The sequence below is a fragment of the Pelodiscus sinensis genome, chromosome 16 (assembly GCF_049634645.1).
Source record: "Pelodiscus sinensis isolate JC-2024 chromosome 16, ASM4963464v1, whole genome shotgun sequence".
Lineage (NCBI taxonomy): Eukaryota > Metazoa > Chordata > Testudines > Trionychidae > Pelodiscus > Pelodiscus sinensis.
Window position 1 is genome coordinate 20059104 of NC_134726.1, and position 22080 is coordinate 20081183.

General features: G+C 48.4%; 1 long non-coding RNA gene across 1 annotated transcript in view; it reads left to right on the forward strand.

The window, feature by feature from the left end:
- LOC106732956 (uncharacterized) overlaps positions 1-18721 on the forward strand; it is a 75514-nt gene extending 56793 nt beyond the window's left edge. The window contains exon 3 of the long non-coding RNA XR_012896052.1: positions 18131-18721. This is a non-coding gene — a long non-coding RNA (uncharacterized LOC106732956). The remainder of the gene's footprint in view (positions 1-18130) is intronic.
- Positions 18722-22080: the final 3359 nt, after the last annotated feature.

Genomic DNA, 22080 nt, shown 5'->3' on the forward strand with positions numbered 1-22080 from the left:
AACAAGATAATTCCTGCACTGTAAAAGGGAAACTGGACCTGCCGGATAGATATTTTCACATAGCAACATGACCATCTCACAGAAAGTTCCTGAGGTTCGCCCTAAAAGATCAACATTACCTGTACCAAGTCTTACCCTTCGGCCTAACCGTAGTACCCAAAGTCTTCTCCAAGATTCTCACCAGAGCAGTTGCCCATCTAAGAAAATTGCCTGATAGTGGCTCTGACAGAACAACAGGCCAGGCAATATACCACGGACATAGTCCAACTCCTCACAATGCTGGGGCTTCAAATAAACACCCAAAAGTCACCTCGCCCATCTCAGGAGTTGGAGTTTATAGGTGCTACTCTGGACTGCATACACGCACAGGTGTTACTGCCACTGCAAAGGTTCCATGCGTTAGCCACACCAGCCAAAACCATTATGAACAACCCCACTGTGTCTGCCAGACAATGCCTGTAACTCCTCAGCCATATGTCTGCAGTCATATACGTCGTTCCCCACGCCAGGCTACACATGCGAAGCCTGCAGGCGTGGCTACACACATGCATTCGGCCTCACAAACATCCTTTACACAAGAGACTGACTCCTACAAACAAGGTCAGGGAATCCCTCACATGGTGGTTGCAGGTCAACAATCTCTGCTCAGGAGTTCCCTTTCAACAGCCAACTCCATCCATTCACATAACTATGGAGGCTTCCCTGGAGGACTGGGGGTACACACCTGCGGACACAGCACACAGGGAAGATGGTTGCCGAAGGAGGCAAACCTAGACATCAACATATTGAAGCTTTAGGCTGTAAGAAGAGCTTATGAACATTTTCTTCCTTTAATTCAAGGCAAGGCAAAGAGAATACACACAGACAACACTGCTTGCATGTTCTACATAAATTGACAGGGCAGAGCCAGCTTATATCACCTTTGCAACGAGGCCACAACACTGTGGCCGTGGTGCATCTTCCATCAGATCACCATATCAGCAGTATATCTCTCAGGTGAACAGAATGTTGCCACGGAACAACTGAGTTCCATATTTCACCAAAAACACAAATGGGAGATACACCCGTAAGCCCTACACATCTTCCTCAGGTGGGGCTTTGCAAAATAGACTTATCACCACATTACACAACATCAAGCGTTCCAGGTATTGTTCCAGGGTGGGCCAGGCCAAGGACTCCATGGAGGATGCCATGTTAAACAAGTGGTCTAACAACCTACTGTACTCAATTCCGCCTCTTCCCCTCCTCTGAAAGGTTGTACACAAGATAAAACATAACAGGGCCAGAGTAATCATGATAGCGCCCGCTTGGCCCAGACAGGCCTGGTTCACTTACCTGTTCTTCATCCTGAGGCACACAAGCTCCATCTCATGGCATGGCTCCTCCAGGGATGATTATACAGGACCCTACCTGCTTGGAGGAAGTCCACATGATAATTCTGAACTGTTGCAAGCAGAGCACACAAGCTTCTCCATGTGGGCCAACCACAGAGCGCTCCAACCTTGATCAGCACAACTGGCAATTGTCTTAGAATACCTTATTGCATTAAAAAGACAAAATCTCTCTAATTCATCAATAAAGGTCCACTTGTCAGCCATTTCAAGTGAGCATGATCTGGTGGACAGCCAAACTATATTTTCACATCCAACCACTAAGAAATTCTTAAAAGGTCTCATAGTCATAGTCTTTAAAGTGCTACATAGTTCTGTCTTTTGTTAAAAGGTCTCAATAATACTTTTTCTCCAATAAAAGTGGTAGCCTCATCTTGAATCTCAACTTTGTCCTGTATGCATTGACCCTTCCTTCATTTGAACCGACGACAACATGCTCCTTTGCACATCTCTCCATGAGGTTGCTTTCTTAATAACAGTCACAATGGCCAGAAGGGTCAGCAAGTTGGCCACTCTCATGACCAACCCACCATTTATGATCTTCCACAAGGACAAAGTCATACTAAGACCACATCTGAAATTCCTACCACAGATAGTTTCATGCTTCCACTTCAGTGAACCTATATACTTACCAGTTTTCCATCAAAAGTCTCATCCGAACACCAATGAGCCAGACATGCTATTGCCTTTTATCTAGATAGAATAAAATAATTGATGCATCTCAATGACTGTTAGTTTCAATAGCAGATCACTCTAAAGGACATGCAATATCCAGAGACTTTCAAAATGGATAACAAGCTGCATTAGAGAATGCTATGACATCAACAGAGTGACACTATCCACTTACCCACTGGCACACTATACTAGAGTGATGGCCGCATCTACGGCCTTTCTTCAGGAAGTGCTAATCAGGGACATTTGCAGGGCAGCAACATGGGCTTCCACGTATACCCTTACAAAACATTATGCAATAGACACTTACGCTTCACAATGTACCACATTTGGAGCAGCAGTCCTCTCAGCAGCCAACCAATGAGGTCCAAAGCCCTTTCTTCCAAAGGCTCAGGGTACACCTCCATAGTCACCTACGGGGGCACCCACAGGGACACTCCTCGAAGAAGAAAAGAGAGGTTACTCCCCTTGTGCAGTAACTGGTGTTCCTCGAGATGGGTGTCTCTGTGGGCACTCCACGACTCTCCCTCTTCCCCTTTTCTTCAGAGCTTTAACATCTCTCCACAGTAAAGAAGGAACTGGAGGGATGGTTGATGGAGAGCATGCATTGGCACATTTGCTACAACATGGGCGGTGCAATGTGTGTGCACTGGCACCCGGGGGGAATAGTGCTGCTAAAATGTTCCAAATATAAGTGCAGGGGTGCCAAGACACTTACAGTGGAGTGCCCACAGGGACACTCATCTCGAAGAACATCAGTTGCTGCACAAGGTAAGTAACCTCTCTTTTCTTCTACAAAGGAATTTCATTAACCAATTACAGAGAGAGTCTGCAAAGCTGGAATTTATCTACAGATTTGAGAGCGTTACCCTGGCCTTAAACAAAGACATTAATTGGTTGGCACATTACAAATCCAATTTCTCCTACCATTAACATCTGCATTCCCACATCAAAAGCTATGTATCCAGCCCACATAATTAGCCTCATTAATACTAGGGATGTTAGATATTGATTAACTGAATAATTGTGTAACCAAATCAAAACTTTGCGGTTACATGATTATTCAATAGTTCCCCGTGGGGCAGGGCCAGCAGCCAGTGCACTTCTGGCACCACTTTCAGGATGGCAGGTGGGAGCTGGTCTGTCGGTGTGATACAGAGGAAGCAATGTAAGGTAGCAGCAGTCCCTGTCCATGGGGGGCCCGAGCTCCCCATGGACAGAAGCCACGCAGGCATATCATGGAGCATCCTCAGTCTGCAGCGAACGTGGGCCCGCCACAGACAGAGGCTGCTCTACAACAGCCTTCCTTGCCCCCAGACATGCTGCTGCTTCTGATGGAGGCAGCAGTGCATAAGGGGGCAGGCGGTTCCATGGAATCGATGCCCATGAGGAGCTGGCTTTTAAGTCAGGTCCCCCTGAGCACCGACTCCTGCCTGCCCCCCTTCTTGCTGCCTCTGTGGGAGAGGGGGCGGGCGGCTCTCCGAGAGCTGATACACATGGGGAGCTGGTTTGAAAGTTGGCTTTCTGTGTGTATCTACTCCCGCCTCCTACCTCCCACCACCATCTGTGCTGCTGCCTCTCTATCAGAGACAGCATCTCTAGGGCAGGCAGGCAGGCAGGCAGGAGGCTCCCCACAGGTACCAGCTCCCACCTCCCCTGTATTGCTGCCTCTGATACAGAGGCAGCAAGGGAGGGAGAGTGCATATAATCAATAGGATTAAGTGATAAGCCCAGGCTAATCCGTTAATCGTGTTCTCAAGTACATGTTCACATCCTAATTAACAAGGGTCCTACAATTGACAGGTACTTTTTCTGCTCTTATATATAACCCTTGGTTTCTGTTATTTCCACTCCAATTCATTTGATGAAGTGGGTTTTGCCCATGAAAGCTTATGATTCTCTATATTTTGGTTAGTCTCTAAGGGTATGTCTACACTACAAAGTTAATTCGAACTAACGGACGTTAGTTCGAATTAACTTTCATAGGCGCTACACTAGCGCTCCGCTAGTTCGAACTTAATTCGAACTAGTGGAGCGCTTAGTTCGAACTAGGTAAACCTCATTTTACGAGGATTAAGCCTAGTTCGAACTAGCTAGTTCGAATTAAGGGGTGTGTAGCCCCTTAATTCGAACTAGTGGGAGGCTAGCCCTCCCCAGGTTTCCCTGGTAGCCACCAGGGAAACTCGTCTGTCCCCCTCCCGGCCCCGGACCCCTTAAAGGGGCACGGGCTGGCTACGGAGCCCGTGCCAGGTGCAAGCCTGCCAGCACCCAGCCAGCAGACCCTGAACCTGGCACGGCTCGAGCCAGCCACCCGATGCCCCCCAGCCCTCCCCCTCTTCCCGGGACCAGGCTGGCACTAGGCACAGGAAAGTGGCCGGCTAGGGCAGGAGAGCTACCAGCCTGGCCACCCAGGAGCAGGTGTGCAAGAGAATCAAGGGGGTTCACTAAGACCCCCGACCCTGAGCCCTGAGCTTACAATGGCCATCCTGGGTCAGACCAAAGGTCCATCTAGCTCAGTAGCCTGTCTGCCGACAGCGGTCAACCCTAGGGACCCTGGAGGGGATGGACCGAAGACAGTGACCAACCCATTTGTCTCGTGCCATCCCTCTCCAGCCTTCCACAAACCTTGGGCAGGGACACCACTCCTACCCCTTGGCTAATACCACTCCATGGACCCAACCTCCATGACTTGATCTCACTTCCCTTTAAACTCTGTTCTAGTTCTAGCCTTCACAGCCTCCTGCAGGAAGGAGTTCCACAGGTTGACTCTTTGCTTTGTGAAGAACAACTTTCTGTTACTAGTTTGAAGCCTGCTACCCATTCCTTTCCTTTGGTGTCCTCTAGTCCTTCTTTATGGGAACTAATGAAGAACTTTTCTGTATGCACCCTCTCCACCCAACTCCTGCTTTTAGAGACCTCTATTCTGTCCCCCCTCCGTCTCCTCTTTTCTAAGCTGAAAAGTCCCAGTCTCTTTAGCCTCTCTTCATATGGGACCTGTTCCCAACCCCTGATCATTTTAGTTGCCCTCCCCTCTCCCAGCCTCTCTCTTCCCCTCTCCCACCTCCTTTTCCCAGTCTCCCCCAGTTTTGTTCAATAAAGACAGATTCCATTTTGGAAGACACGTTATCTTTATTTTGTACATCAGGAAGGGGGGCTAGGGAAGGGTAAGTGGAAGGAGGTGAGGGAGGAATGGGGTATGAGCCCCCAATAGGGAGGACTGGGCTGGCTCTGCGGGCTTCTGGGGGTGGAAGCTCTCCTGCAGCCCCCCAATTGCCCCCTCTCCCCAGATGGCAGCCTGCGGCAAGTGCAGCCAGGCTGATGGCCGAGTGCTGTGATGTGCCCAGTGTGGGTACTCCGGGAACTCCAAGCCAGGACTGCTTTGCAAGCGGGGCACCCCTGAGAACTGTGTGTCCGGGGTAAGGGGTCAGGACCCTTTAAGCACAGCCCTCGGCTAGCCTGAGACAGCATCTCCATGCTCTAAGTCCTCCTCTGATGCCCTGCCGGCACTGCTTCCGGCCATCCTTAAGCCCTGTTCAGGGTCCACTTAATGTGGACATGCTAGTTCGAATTAGCAAAACGCTAATTCGAACTAGTTTTTAGTTCTAGATGTGTTAGTTCGAATTAGCTTAGTTCGAATTAACTAATTCGAACTAAGTTAGTTCGAATTAACCTTGTAGTGTAGACATACCCTAAGGTGCCACAGTATGACTCATTGTTTTTAAGTTACAGACTAACACAGCTACTGCTCTCATAGGGTATGTCTACAATATCCTCCTAGTTCGAACTAGGAGCGTAATGTAGGCATACCTCACTTGCAAATGAAGCCCGGGATTTGAATTTCCCGGGCTTCATTTGCATAAGCGGGGAGCCGCCATTTTTAAATCCCCACTGCTTCGAACCCCGTGTAGCGCGGCTACACGGGGCTCAAACTAGGTAGTTCGGACTAGGATTCCTATTCCGAACTACCGGTACACCTCGTTCCAGGTTAGGAACCTAGTCCGAACTACCTAGTTCGAGCCCCGTGTAGCCGCGCTACACGGGGTTCGAAGCAGCGGGGATTTAAAAATGGCGGCTCCCCGCTTATGCAAACGAAGCCCGGGAAATTCAAATCCCGGGCTTCATTTGCAAGTGCGGTATGCCTACATTACCCCGCTAGTTCGAACTAGCGGGGTAGTGTAGACATACCCATAATTCTTACAGAGATTATATAAGAATAAGCACTGCTGCTAAGATTCAGCTAAAGAACGTTGCAAATGCAAGAATTTAATATAAGCGTAACTCAGTTCTTTCTTTGACTTTCTGCTGCCACTTCTCAGCAAAGAAGCACACAAGTGGTACTCTAAGCTGGATTTCCTCCTCACTGTAACGTATGTCGGAATTGGGCTAGCCAGATTTGGGTTATTTCAAAAGGCAGTGTCAGAAGCTGCTGCTCTGGCCTACCAAGTAGCAGGTGTGAAGAAGAGAAAGACTCTTAAGGTTTGTTTGTTATTAAAAAGGAGGTTTTTTTTTATGCTGAGCTTTTCAAAACATGTGACTTACTTTTTTATTTAAAGCGACAGTCTTTTTTGGTAAGTGTGTTTCTTCCCATCAAATTATTCTGGTCACCAGTAGTCAGTTCTCCCTTCTGTGGCTCATTTATAGCAAAGTTAATGAACCATCTGCACAGTATTTCCCTGCTTTCATAAACTGGTACAGTACATTGTCATTAGTGAACTGTCCACTCAGCTTTTTTTTAAGCTCTGCCTGAACATCCTAGTAAGCAAAAAAGTCTGGTTGGACGTCCTCTGAAATCTTTATTCCTTCCAGTAAGGAATGTATCATCGGACTTTATTGACTCCGTGGATGTCATCAGAAATGGCATCTATTGTCATGTGAAAATTCATTTTGTGGTTGAAACTTTTCATGTTGTATAAATCGTTGTTTAACCACAGTAATTGTTCCAGGGACAAGAGAAGGTGGAGATATTTTGCAAAAGTTCAAAGCTGGGATTTAACCAAGCACAGGAGAACTTTTTCAAAAGCCCCGATGGTTAAGAAAAAATATTTCATAAATTCCTGCTTAAGCTAATTAGTCTCTTATGAACACTTAAGTAATCATATTTTATTTCATCTTGTACATATTACTTACTCCTGAACATCTGTTTGCTTATTCCCTTTTGTTCCTTGTGCCATCATAGATCACAACATTTTCTAATGTGAAACTTATTATTGAAAAATTGTAATACAAATTGTAATTACCGGAAAAGCTGCCACATTTTATGACATGAACAAGTATCTGAACAAATATGCCAGTGGGGATGCTGCTGCAAATTGGGCCAGATTCTGCTTTCATAGGCCTTTGTTTTGATTCTGGCAAACGCAGAATCTTAGGCTATGTCTAGACTACATGGCTTCGTCAACAGAGCCATGTAAAATAGTTTATTCGGCATAGGCAAAGAAGCGGGGATTTAAATAATCCCCGCTTCATTAAAATAAAAATGGCTGCAGCACTGTGCCGACAATCAGCTGATCCGGCACAGTGCGGCAGTCTAGACGCTCCGTGGTCGACAAGGGAAGCCTTTGTCGATCGCTCCAGTAAACTTCGTTTCACGAGGCATACTGGAGCAGTTGACAAAGGCTTCCCTTGTTGAGCACAGCACGTCTAAACTGCCCCGCTGTGCCAGATCAGCTGATCGTCAGCACAGCATGGTGGCCATTTTTATTTTAATGAAGCGGGGATTATTTAAAACCCCACTTCTTTGCCTATGCCGATTGAACTATTTTACATGGCTCTGTCGACAGAGCCATAGAATACAGGAACTGAAAGAGACCTCAAGAGGTCATCAAGTCCAGTCCCCTGCCCTCACAGTAGGACCAAGCACCATTTAGTTCAGTGTTTTTCAATCACTGGTACACGTACTCTTAAGGGTATGTGAGAGAAGTCTGGAGGGGTACCTCAACACAAGTGAAATTTGGCAAAAAATGTCCGGGATCAGGGACGGTGGCATATGCATGGCAAATGGAACATTTGGAACCGTGTTCCTGGATGCCAACAACCACACTGCACACACACCCCAGCGCCTGGTGGGGAAAGTGTGTGGCTGCAGTGGCCACTTCGGTGAGACCCAGGGCAGTACCAAGCTGGAGGGTGGATTTGGTTTGGGAGGGAAAAAAAATCACGTCCATGGCCACCTCTCTTAGCAGCCTGGCTCTGGGGGAGGGGTGGATGCATTGGATTAGAGCAGGGGGGCTGGGTGTGTCTTCCTCTGGGGCCGTGGTCACCAACAGGTCGATTGCGAGCTACTGGTCGATCTCAAGGCCTCGACCAGTCGCTCGCGAGGCATCCTGTCCACCCCGCCCCCATTTCCCTCCCACCCCACAGAAGCCCCACTACTTACCTCAAGAGGTAGTGTCGGCTTCAGAAGTCCCGCAGCTTAGCGCCACTTCCGGCAATGCCAGAAGAGCGCTAGCTGCTCTGCCGGCCCCCTGCACGGCACAGGAGGGATGAGTCAGCCCCGCGGGAGGCGCACAGGGGGTTTCCCGGCGCGCGCTGAGAGGGGCGGGGGTTGGCCCCAGGGCAGGCGTTCGCGCGGGGCTTCCCTGCGCGGGGGAAAGGGGGATTCTGGCCCCGGGGCAGGCGCGCGCACATAGGGCTTCCCTGCACGGGGGGGGGGTCGGTCCCAGGGCAGACGCGCGTGTGCGCAGGGCTTCCCTGCTACAGAATGTTGTCCCCACTCCCATCCCCACTCCCCTGTCCCCAGCTACAGAACGCTGTCCCCACTCTCCTGTCCTCAACTACAGAATGCTGTCCCCACTCCCCTGTCCCCAGCCATAGAACTCGGTCCCCATTCCTGTCCCCTCTCCCCAAACTCTGTCCCCACTCTCCTGTCCCCAGCTACAGAACTCTGGGTATGTCTACACTACAGCACTAATTCGAACCAACTTAGTTCGAATTAGTTAATTCGAACTAAGCTAATTCGAATTAGCGCATCTAGACTTAAAAACTCATTAGAATTAGCATTTTGCTAATTCGAACTAGCATGTCCACACTGAGTGGACCCTGAACCGAAGTTAAGGATGGCCAGAAGCAGTGCCGGCAGGGCATCAGATTAGGACTTAGAGCGTGGAGCTGCTGTCTCAGGCTAACCGAGGGCTGTGCTTAAAGGGTCCCGACCCCCACCCCGGACAGACAATTCTCAGGGGTTCCGTGCTTGCAAAGCAGTCCTGGCTTGGAGTGCCCTGAGTGCCCACACTCGGCACATCACAGCACTTGGCCATCAGCCCGGCTGCACTTTCCGCAGGCTGCCATCCGTAGGGGGGGTCAATCAAGGGGCTTCAGGAGAGCTTCCACCCCGAGGAGCCCACAGAGCCAGCCCAGTCCTCCCCATCGGGGGCTCGTACCCCATTTCTCCCTCACCTCCTTCCACTTAGCCCTCCCTAGCCCCCCTTCCTGATGTACAAAATAAAGGACACGTGTGTTCAAAAATAGAAACTCTCTTTACTGAACAAAACTGGGGGAGACTGGGAAAAGGAGGTGGGAGAGGGGAAAAGAGAGGGTGGGAGAGGGGAGGACAACTAAAATGATCAGGGGTTTGGAACAGGTCCCATATGAAGAGAGGCTAAAGAGACTGGGACTTTTCAGCTTAGAAAAGAGGAGATGGAAGGGGGATATGATAGAGGTCTATAAAAACATTAGTGGTGTGGAGAGGGTGCATAAAGAAAAGTTCTTCATTAGTTCCCATAATAGAAGGACTAGAGAACACCAAATGAAATGAATGGGTAGCAGGCTTCAAACTAACAACAGAAAGTTCTTCTTCACAAAGCAAATAGTCAACCTGTGGAACTCCTTGCTGCAGGAGGCTGTGAAGGCTAGAACTTTAACAGATTTTAAAGAGAAGTTAGATAAATTCATGGAGGTTGGGTCCATGGAGTGCTATTAGCCAGGGGGTAGAAATGGTGTCCCTGGCCTCTGTTTGTGGAGGGCTGGAGATGGATGGCACGAGACAAATGGCTCGGTCATTTTCTTCAGTCCATCTCCTCCAGGGTACCTAGTGTTGGCCGCTGTTGACAAACAGGCTACTGGGCTAGATGGACCTTTGGTCTGACCCAGTACGGCCATTCTAAGCTCAGGGCTCAGGGTTGGGGGTCTCAGTGGACCACCTTGATTTTCATGCCAACCTGCTCCTGGGTGGCCAGGCTGGCAGCTCTCCTGCCCTAGCCGGCCACTTTCCTGTGCCTAGTGTGGAGGTCGTGGATGAGGTCCACGATGTCTGCACTCGACCAGGCGGGCGCCCGCCTCTTGCGGACCTGGGCAGGCTCCCGGGAGCCGCCAGCCTGGTCCCGGGAAGAGGCAGAGGGCTGGGTGGCAGCGGGTGGCTGGCTCGAGCCGTGCCAGGTGCAGGGTCTGCCCAGAGTGGCCACCAGGGAAAGCTGGGGAGGGCTAGCCTCCCACTAGTTCGAATTAAGTGGCTACACAGCCCTTAATACGAACTAGTTAATTTGAACTAGGCGTTAGTCCTCGTGGAATGAGGTTTACCTAGTTTGAATTAAGCGCTCCGCTAGTTCAAATTAAGTTCGAACTAGCGGATCGCTAGTGTAGAGCCTATCAAAGTTAATTTGAACTAACGTCTGTTAGTTCGAATTAACTTTGTAGTGTAGACATACCCTCTGTCCCCATTCCCGTCCCCACTCCCCGAACTCTGTCCCCACTGGCACCCTGTCTCCAGCTGCAGAAACCTGTCCCCAGTGGCACTCTGTCCCCTGCTGCAGAACCCTGTCCTCTTCCCTCCCAGCACCCTGCTCCTTCTCCCCTGCCCCCAGCTGCAGTACTCTGTCCCCACAAAATGTATAATTATAAATGCTTCATTTTAGATTTAAATAGCATGAATAAAAAACAGACCATTTATTTCATAACTATAAACACGTGATTTTAATTGTATGTAGCGCATAATTTAAAAATAAACTGTTTATCAGAGTGTGTAAGTAAGGGCTTGGGATAGCAAGTGATGGACAGGAGGAGAATAGAGAGGGCGGGGCTTCAAGGAAGGGGCGGGGCGGTAGATCTTCGCCTGTTCTGAGATTTAAAAAGTGATCTTGGGTGTAAAAAGGTTGGAGACCACTGCTCTGGGGGTACTTATAATTTTTTTTTAAAGGGGTGGATTATTTAAAAAAAGGTTGAGAAATACTGATCTAGATCATCCCTGATAGGTGTTAATCCAACCTGCTAGTAAGTATCTCCAATGTTGGAGATTCTACAACCTCCTTAGGCAATTTGGTCCAGTGTTTAACCACCCTGACAGGAAGTTTTTCCTAATGTCCAACCAAAACCTCCTTTGCCATAATTTAAGCCCATTGCTTCTAGTCCCATCATCAGAGGTCAACCACATCTAAGAATGCTATTTGGGATTTATAATGCCTAAATGAGAAAAAATCTTCTATCTTCCTACTCTTTGTGTAACAATAGCAAAGTGCTGTTATTGCCAGAAGAATTACAGTGGGGGTATAAGCACCTGTAGATAAAGCAGGGACACAAAATTGTGAAAGACAACAATTGCTAGGAATCTAGAATTTATTCTCCTACCAGCACAAATCCAAAGGTCATGCACAGTTGTAGATTTTAGATTTACAGGAGCTGAGATTTTTATAAGATGACTCATAGATTTGGATGCCCAGCTACCATTAAAGTTTAATGTAACTGCATATTTAAATCCTACTGGTAGATTTGGAAAACTCTGCCAGAAATTGTAAGACCAGAGGTACCATTGTGATCATCTGATACACAAATGACACAGGGCTGCAAAGAATCAGTTAGCCACGTTTAATGAAAGGGGCATGTGCAGCCTATGTCTAGTCAAGGACAACTCTGAATATTATGTGCATATTTCTTGTATTTTTGCTTCACAGATTCTTCATTCTTTTACTTAGGATGGTTTGCAGTGGTGGCCTTTTGTATCTTTCCTGCTTCATACAACAAATCACGTTTTAGTTAACTGAGTAGCAATGCCATCCTTTATGCTGTTCTGACCTATCCACACACATTGCTGCCATCTCTGGGAATTAAGGCAGGAATGTGAAATTGCTAAACCTAAGATATGATCAAATAAGCCACGTGTGGCATGTCAAACCTGTCATATGCTTTTAGGTGGTTGTTTGCAACTTGTGGGTATGTTGAATCAAGCAGAGACTATTATAATCAACAAAGGTGGGGCAGGATTAGTGATGTTCTACTGAGAACCAGAACAACATTCCCACAGTGTATATACCATGTAGCTTTCCTTGAGACAAGATAATTCTCTCCTTTCTCCCCTTTTCCTCTGCCAAATCAGTACTATTTCCTGCAGACGGGCAACACTCAAAGTACAAGATATTAAAAGAACAGTTTTCAATTTCAGTTAACCTTTACAGCGGTAACACTAATTTGCAGTCCGTTCAGACTGAATGCTAAAGCCTGTTTCCTGCTCTGAATTTAATTCTGCATCAATTAACGTTATGAAGTCAGTTTAATAATGATGTATGGTTAACACAGGGTCTGTGTCTGAGAGCTAAGTGGAATGGAAGGAGATTGGATAATTAAAACAGTGCCATTCTTGAAATAGGTTTAAGGTTTTCTGTTCCTATTTTCTTTTCCAATAATATAGATCTCTACCATAAAAAAAATGTTTCAATGGGAAAGCTAGGAAAACCCAGGAGAGGAAAGTTCTTAGTGATTGTCAAAACTAAATAAAATGGTTCCGCAGGTTTTGAATGGAGTGTGATAAGGGTAAAAGGAAATTTACCATTCTAAACTTTGTCTAGCCCTCCAATACTTACACAGATTTAAAACAACCCTTTTGTTCACACTAACACGCGTGGGCACAGAACAGTGTTGTGCAATGGTTGCTAAGTTCTCTGGCTTTTTATTTTGATTGTAGCCATAAAATCTTGCCACAATACATTACAGTCAGCCATAGGCTTTCATTAGAGATGAAATTCTTGGCCAGCTGGTAGGATATAAAGGCACTGGCCCCATTCAGTCAGTACAGAGATCCACTCTCTGGCAGAAGAACACATGGGGACTTTGGACCTGATTCACCTAGGGTTGCCAGATAGTTTAAAAAAAAATACTGATCGTGGTGGGAAAAAAATTGGTTGAGAAAAAAAAACACATCATAAAAGAGAGTCACGGTGCCTTTAAATCACCACGATTCTCACAGCCCCAACCACATGTGGCAGGGGAAGAATGTCCCAAGCAGCCTTCCACCCGAGAAAAGCAGAAAATACTGGACATTTTTCATGTCCGGTCTTTTCTTTTCTTTTCTTTTCTTTTCTTTTCTTTTCTTTTCTTTTCTTTTTATAGGACAGAAGCCACAAATACCGGACTCTCTGGGCCAATACCAAACACCTGGCAACCTTAGATTTACCCTAGCTGACACCAGCTGTCCAATGGTATTTCTCCATGAACCACAGAAAATGAGAGGAGAATCAACCTCCTTCTGCCTGAGGAAGGTTGAATCCTCCACAGGGTGTGCTTTGGAATGGTTCTGAGTACATTTCCCCTTAATGGCAGCTATGATATTGGTGGGGTGGGGTGGGCTAGCTATGAGCACAGACCACACCTTGCCCCTCTCCCTGTGCTAACACCAACGTTGTAGCCAACAGAAGACTTAGAGTCCTTGGTGTCTCCCAGGTAGCACACAGTGTTCTGCTGGTATGTCATTTATTTAGGTCTTTTGCTAACCACAACAGTATAATCCTCACTGAATTCATTGTGATGTAACAGTCCCTCTCTGTACCCCTGCTAGCTGTTTCTTTTCTTTCCCTCCATGCATCTGATTAAGAGAGTTGCAACTCAGGAAAGCTAATGCCATAATAAAATTGTTAGGCTGTGTCTACATTGGCATGATTTTGCGCAAAAGCAGCCGCTTTTGTGCAAAAACATGCTGCCTGTCTACACTGGCGGGGAGTTCTTGCGCAAGAACACTGACGTTCTAATGTGTGAAATCAGTGCTTCTTGCGCAAGAACTATGATGCTCCCACTCAGGAAAAAGCCCTCTTGCACAACTGTTCTTGCACAAGAGGCCAGTGTAGACAGGCAACGTGAATTCCTTGCACAAGAAAGCCCGATGGCTAAAATGGCCGTCAGAGCTTTCTTGCACAAGAGAGCGACTACACTGGCACGGATGCTTTTGCGCAAAAGCACATCTCTTGGGCAAAAGCACATGCCAGTGTAGACACTCTCTTGTGCAAATACTTTAACTCAAGAACTCTTGCGTTAAAAGTATTTGCGCAAAATCTTGCCAGTGTAGACGTAGCCTTAGTTTTTAAAGTGCCACTGGACTCCTTGTTTTTGCTGAAACAAACTAACACGCCTACTTCTGAAGCCAATATAACCTCAGCATTGAGTATAGGGGTAGCTGAGGGTATTAGTAGCTGCAGCATGGAATGCCAGCTCAGTTAGTTTTCTGGAATGGTGAATTGTATTCTGAGGCAGATAAACCTTTAACAACTTTGACTCACCTAGCAGCATTAACACTGGTCCTGCAATTGACAAGTAAATACTTTTGCTGTTATACTATGGATTCTGTAATTTTCACACCAGGTCATCTGATGAAGTGGGTTCTACCCACAAAAGCTTGTGTTCTAATATATTTGTTAGTCTCTAAGGTGCCATAGGAGTACCCATTGTCTTTAACACTGGTGTTAATTTGTGTTCCCGTAAATCAGAGCATGAAAAAACACAAGGAGATAGGGAAAGGCAATGATCTACAGACCCTTTTATATGCAGAACAGAAATAAGACATTTAGCATTAGCAAGCAGCCTTGTCAGAAACACCTAGCAAACATGGGGCTCGGGTGTGTAAATTGCAGCCTTGGGAAATAATGGAGCGAAACTTGAAGAAAATTAATTGTAGAAAAAGACATGGGGTTGGGGAAGGGAAATGCTACATGCTACATCAGTAAGTTATATTTTAAAAGCCAAGTTTATCTCAGAATGTCAGGCAACATACTTCCATAACAACAAACAAATTCAGGGGCAAAGGGAATTTTGTGTTGCTAGGGTGAAAAACAACAATTAGTCAGTCTCCTGTTACAGCTTGCTTAGATTTTACAAACATACTCTTTGTAAGGAGTAGAGCGGAAAATGGCCAGCATGAGGAAAAGGATAATCAGCCAAGGAAGAGAGACATTTAGGAGTCATTTCCAATGACTGCTAACCCTTACCTGCAAGTGCCCCCTTTGTATCACCTGTAGAGAGATGGATTAATTGCATTAGCTGCAATACAGTTTAGATGTAATGTAAGGCAATCACATATACTGTAACTGACTCATTTGCTGGGGCTCCTGTGAACACCATGATACATACAACAATGTTTTCATATATTTAACATCCTAAGTGTGGCACAAGTTAAGGAGAAATAGCTATAGGCACTCCAGTCACTAGATGCACTAGGCCAGGGGTACTCAACTTTGGAAGCCCCAGGGGCCACAATGGTACTCACAGCACATGCCAAGGGCTGCAACGTAAGTATGGTTGCATATACATGCAAATATATATGCAAATAGCTTCTTTCACGCTGACAGGCATGAATACAAAGATTAAGGAAAGATGACACAATACACAGGTCCCATTTAAGTCAGTTCTTCTGACATTAATAAAATGCAATAGTTACCCAATTTCTACCCATATGACAGCACTTTTAATGCACAATGACAGTCCAGGAATTTAACTAGTAAAACGCATAGCAGCAAACGACCATTATATTGCATACTTTTTCCTTTTGGTTCCCACCCACAGGCCTCAAACAAATGGGCCGCAGGCGTGTTGAATAGCCCTTCTCTAGGCCATACACATTGATGGGCTCCCAGTAAGCATGGACACATGCATAGCTAGGATAGAATCACTTCCTAGAGCATGCTCAAAGTGTGCGGCCTAGCACAACAGAACAAAGGTCACACGGGCTTTTTGGCTCCTCTAGCTAGGTCCTGGCTCAACTCTCCCTCTCTTTCTGTCCCCAACTCTCAAGCTATCTGCCGTTGCTGCTGCTGGATCCACATGAGTCAGCACTTATCTCCCTAGACTATGGCTCTCTGTGTCCCGGAGGTGAGGAAAAAAGCATGCTACCAGGCACAGAATAGATGCAAAAGATACATCCTAGAAGCCAGAAGACTGGAGCATAGAGAAGCAGAACAGCATTGACTTTTTCTAGTTCAGTCATTTCTGCTGTGTTGTTTAATCCTATTTGGGCCAACATCTCATAGGCCTTGTATGTCAGTCAGGAAACAATGAAAATAATCCCCGTGAAACTGGAAATGCGCTCACATCATGTGCACCTACAGACCATGACATCTCTCTTGATGAAGAAAAAAACTTCAAAGGTATTGCCAGGATATGCAGTTTTGGTACACTGTACATTCAATGGGCTTTGCTGAGGTATAGAACTGCAACTAAGCAAATATTGGAGAATATAAATGTTGGCATTTTTCTGTAGGCTTAGTAATTAATTTGCATCAACTTGGTTCACCCTCCTTAGGTGTTTACTTTACACACATATTTTAGTGAAGGAGTTTGCTGGCAGGAATGTTCATGGAAGGACTGAGAAGTATAAGAAGGCATTTAAGTATTTTCGGAATGAAAGAAACTCTAAGGATATGTCTACACTAGCCCCCTAGTTCAAACTAGGGAGGCTAATGTAGGCATTCAAAGTTGCAAATCAGGCCCATCTGTCTACACTGCACACGCGTTGTTGTTCAAGTAAATCTACAGTACAGTGTTGGAAAACAGCTTCTTGTGCGAGAGCTCTGACGCTCCCTCTCAGGAAGAAGCGTCCTTGTGCAAGTGTTCTTGCGCAAGAGGCCAGTGCAGACAGGCAGTCAAGAGTTTTTGTGCAAGAACCGGCCTCACAGGAAAAAAGCCAAATGGCCGCTTGGAAGCTCCGTAGCATTGCTCACAGCTCCATACTTCCTGGTTACCGGACCCCCCTTAAAGGCACATGCAGACTACAGACACCCCGCAGCAGCAGCAGCAGCTCAGCCACCAGCTCTCCCCCGTGGCTCTGCCCTGCTGCAACCACAAACCCCATCAGGATGTCTGCTCCAGGGGGACAACAACAGCCTGCCCCTGCCCCCAGCAGACACCCCAGGGTTCCCAGGAGGCCCCAAGGGGCACCAAGAGGCATGCCCCGTGCTGGTCCCAGGATGGGGTGGAGGCCTTTCTTGACCTGTGGGCCAACGAGGAAGCCCTCCATGACCCCCGTGCCCGTCGGCAGAATGCTGACTTTTTTTGCTGCATGGCCCAGGCGCTCTCCGAGCAAGGACATCCAGCCCGGACCCTTGAACAGGTCCGGGCTAAGGTAAAGGAGCTACGCCTGGGCTATGTCCGGGCCACCGAGGGTCAGGGGGCAGAAGCCGACACCTGTCCCCACTACAATCGCCTCCACACCATCCTCAGTGAGACAGCAGTCTCAGGACCCTTGATGCCAGTGCACACAGACAGCATGCAGCCATGCCTGGCTGTGAGACACAGCAGCTGCTCTTGGGAAAACCACAGTGAACCAGCCCTGTAAGCACAGCCCCCACGGAGCCCCTCGCCTGCTCCAAGCCCCTAGACTACCCCAGAGGGAAGCCCCACACACTTCCCTGGGCTACTTGTCTGAGGGCTAGTGGGAGGAGGAGCGAGGAAGCGATCAGCCTGGCCCTATGGCCACTTGAGTTTTGCTGCAAGGACGGTACACTCCCCAGTCACCCTAGCTCTGTCTCTGAGGACATCAATTGACAGGGGTCTGAGAGCCCAGACCTCATCTGCCATACTTGTTCCCATGCAATGTGGGGATTTATCTAGCTCCTCTGTGAACTCTGTTAAAAATCCTAAGCCTTCACAGCCTCCCCCAGCAAGGAGTTCCACAGGTTGACACAACACATGCCAAGTGGCTAGGACACAGGCAAGGGGTTACAATTCATGGAGGATCACTTTACTCCGGGGGAGTCCTGTATACAAACATACACACTGCGGGGGACTGACTGGGCCCTGGGCTCAGGGCGGAGGGCATGGGGTAAAGGGACCGTGTGGGCAGGTCTGCCTGACCAACCCATTATTTCCTCTGTTCTCTGCAGCAGGACCATTCAAGGGATGAGGGACCCTCCAGCAGCAGCACCCCCAACCTTCCAGGCACCAGTCCGTCGGGCCAGGCAGCGGGACCAACTACTACGGTGGCACGTCCAGGCCATCAAGAGAATTGAGGAGGCGATCACCAGGAAAATCGATGCAGACCTGGAGTGGTGGCAGTAGGCATGGGAACAGTTCCTGCACCGGTGTGACCGCATGTGCAATGCAATTACCACCCTGATGTCGGTCATGCTGTGCACTATGGCATGGCCTTGTCACATGCACCTGCCCTCCCTCTCCTGCCCATGCTCATGACCCCTCCTGCCACCCCTCTTGCTGCCCCTCCTGCTGCCCCTCCAGCCATCCCTCCAGCTGCCTCTCCTGCTGCCGCCATGCCCCCACCTGCTGCATCTCGTCCTGTCCACCTCCACGTGCTGCCTGCCCCGCCCCGGCCTGAAGGCCAGTGAGGCCTCTGCCCCCGCTGAGGCACTGGCAGGAGCCACCCCTCCCACCACTAGCTCCCCTTCCCAGTTCAGAGCCCCCTCCCGCCTCCCCCTCCCAGTTTAGAGGCCCCTTCCACTGTCCACCCTTCTTCCCTATTGTTAAGACAAATAAAACTTTTCTGTTGTTTGAAGAAAAAACTGGTTTTGTTTATTAGGAGGTGGGGGAGGGAGGGAAGGGATGGGGATGGGAGGGAGATGTAAATGGGAGACAGAAGAGACCCTACTGTGGGGCCTGGGAGAACATGTCCTTCAGGGCCTCCCGGATGTGCATTCCGTCATGGTGCGCCTGGCGGATGGCAGCTGTGGGGGGCTGTTCAAACACCTGGGCCTCGGCTGCCATCCACTCCGGGAGGAAGGCTTCCCCCTTCCACTCCACGATGTTGTGGAGCACACAACATGCTGCCACAACTTCAGGAATGTTCTGCTCACCCATCTCGAGATGGGTGAGCAGCCAACGAAAGCGGGCCTTCAGCTGGCCAAAGGCGCACTCGACCTGGTTGCAGGCCTGCTTGAGGTGGTCATTGAAACTTGCCCGGCCAGGGTCCATCCGTGCTGTGTAGGGCTGCATCAACCAGGGCATCTGGGGGTAGGCCATGTCCCCCACAACACAGAGCAGCATGTGGACGTCCCCAATGGTAAATTCCCTCTGGGGGAAGAAAGTGACCACCCCCAGCCTACAATACATTGTCTTAGGATGCGGGCGTCATGTGCCCTGCCGGACCATCCCACATAAATATCTGTGAAGCAGCCACCGTGCTCCATGAGGGCCTGGAGCACAAAGGAAAAGGACCCCTTCTGATTGATGGGCTGCACGATGTTCTGGGGCACGAATGGGGATGTGGGTCGCAGCCAGGGCTCCCCCACAGTTGGAAAACCCCAGGGCAGTGAAGCCAGCCACCGTTGCTTCCACGTCCCGAAGGTGGATGATTCTCTGGAGCAGGATGTCATTGATGGCATGGACAACCTGCAGAAGGGAACACAGAAACACAGGGAATGCACCCAATGAGGCCCCTTGAGGGGTGCCCACCCTCCCGTGATGCCCTCTATCCTGAAACACACCAGGGCCCCCTCACCGCACAGGCCCCCCCATACCAGCAGGCCTGTGTGAGGGAGGGATGGCACAAACCCCTGGGAGACGGGGCGTCCCCCACTCTCCCCATCCCCCCAGCCTGGGATTTTCCCTTCCCCCGGGCAGGGAGTGCAGCCCCTCTCCCCCACCCCTCCAGGACTTACCTGCATCACAACGGCACTGACGGTGGACCTGCCCAACCCGAACTGGTGTTCCACCGAGCGGTAGCTGTCCGGGGTGGCCAGCTTCCAGAGGGCGATGGCAACCCTCTTGTTGACTGGGATGGCGGCCTGCAGCCAGGTGGTACATTTCTGAAACGCTGGGGCGAGCCAAGCACAAAGCTCCAGGAATGTCCGCTTTCGCATCCTGAAGTTCTGGAGCCATTGCTGGTCATCCCATTGCTCCAGGACCAGCCGGTCCCACCAGTCGGTACTGGTGTCCAGTCTCCAAAAATGCCTCTTCACGGTGGGGTGGGGATGCCCCAAGGATTCCACCGCATCTGTGGTGATGGAGTCCAGCTTGAGCTCAGTCTTGAGGTCCTGCAGGAGTAGTTCAGCAGCATGGAGCAGCAGCTGCAGGCACTCCAAGATGGCCGTGTGGGGCCAGAGCAGGCACAGGGCCACCCCTGGCTCCATGGCACAGCAGTGAGAACGCCAAAGGCACAAAAGGCACTAGGGAAGAAGCTGTGGTGTCCAAAGAGGCAGAGGACAACCACAACTAGAACCGTTACAGCTGTCAGTCCCTGCAAGAGGTCCTAAAGCACCGCAGCAGGAGAGAAATGGCTTTCCAGGGAGATCCCTTTAAGCATGCGTCTCAAAGGAGCTCCAGCCCCCACCCCCGGAAAGTCCTGGTGCCCTTTTGTCCTCTGCAAAGTAGTTCCGGGCTGAAGCTTTTGCGCAAGAGCATCCTGCCAGTATGGATGCTCTCTTGCACAAAAGCGCATTGTTCTTACGATGCGCTGTGACCAATGTGGACGCTCTCTTGTGCAAGTACTTTTGCACAAAAACTCTTGTGTGAAATAGTACTTGTGCAAGAAGCGTGCAGTGTGGACACAGCCATTCAGTCTGGTAATGGAAACATCACATGTGAATTACATGTCCAGTCAAAACAGCTTGAATTCTGAGTAACTTCAGAGAACCTCTTGAGAGCGCACAGCAGACCAAGAAGAATGCACAGAAATTATCTGGTGAATCATTTTGAACAAGTTAGTTTGAGAAAGTTGTGCTGTGGTCACAGACAATTAACAAAAAAAGGGGAGGGGAGGGGCCACTGAATCAAATGATTTGCTACATATTGTTCGCCCAGAACCAGTGAAGTGTTCTCCTCTGAAGACCTATACTATTCTACTTTATGCTGAAACATAATTAATACTATTAAAAGGCCCTCTAACAGCATAATTAGCCAAATAAAAAAAATTATAATTAATCAGCAAGACAAAAAGCGAACAAACAAAGCAGCCCCTCTTTCCTCTCCAAACCTTGACAAAACACTTGTTATTTCATGACAAAAAACAGAAAAAAATGAATTTTTGAGTTGGGGTAATGAGAATTGTATAACTTAACGAAACACAAATGAACAATCCTGTATTCTCAGGTGGAAGACCAAAACTCACTACCTCAGCTGCATAGAAATAGGACTGCTTTTAACTGCAATACATATGGGATTTGGAAACTTGCTGAAGTTAAGAAAACAGAACAAAGAACTGGCTAAGATGAGTTGGTATGAAATGGCTATCGCCCGGCAACCCTGCAGGAGCTCAACAAGTCAGGCACATATTGGAGAGGGCTCATGACACAAGATTTCTTTCACAGGCTAAGCAATGCCTACCATTCTTAGCTAAAGCAATCATAAGTCAACAGTGTGATGCTGTTGCAAAAAAAGCAAATATGATTCTAGGTTGTATCAACAGGTGTGTTGTAAGCAAAACTCGTGAAGTCATTCTGCCGCTCTACTCTGCACTAGTTAGGCCTCAGCTGGAGTACTGTGTCCAGTTCTGGGCGCCACATTTCAAGAAAGATGTGGAGAAATTGGAAAGGGTACAGAGAAGAACGACAAGAATGATTAAAGGTTTAGAGAACATGACCTATGAAGCCAGGCTTCATGAACTGGGCTTGTTTAGTTAGGAAAAAAGAAGATTAAGGGGGGACATGATAACGGTTTTCAAATATCTAAAAGGGTGTCACAAGGAGGAAGGAGAAAATTTGTTCCTCTTGGTTACTGAGGACAGGACAAGGAGTAATGGGCTTAAAGTGCAGCAGGGGAGGTTTAGATTGGACATTAGAAAAAAATTCCTAACTGTCAGGGTGGTCAAATATTGGAATAAATTACCAAGGGAGGTGGTGGAATCTCCCTCTCTGGAGATATTTAAGAACAGGTTAGATAGACA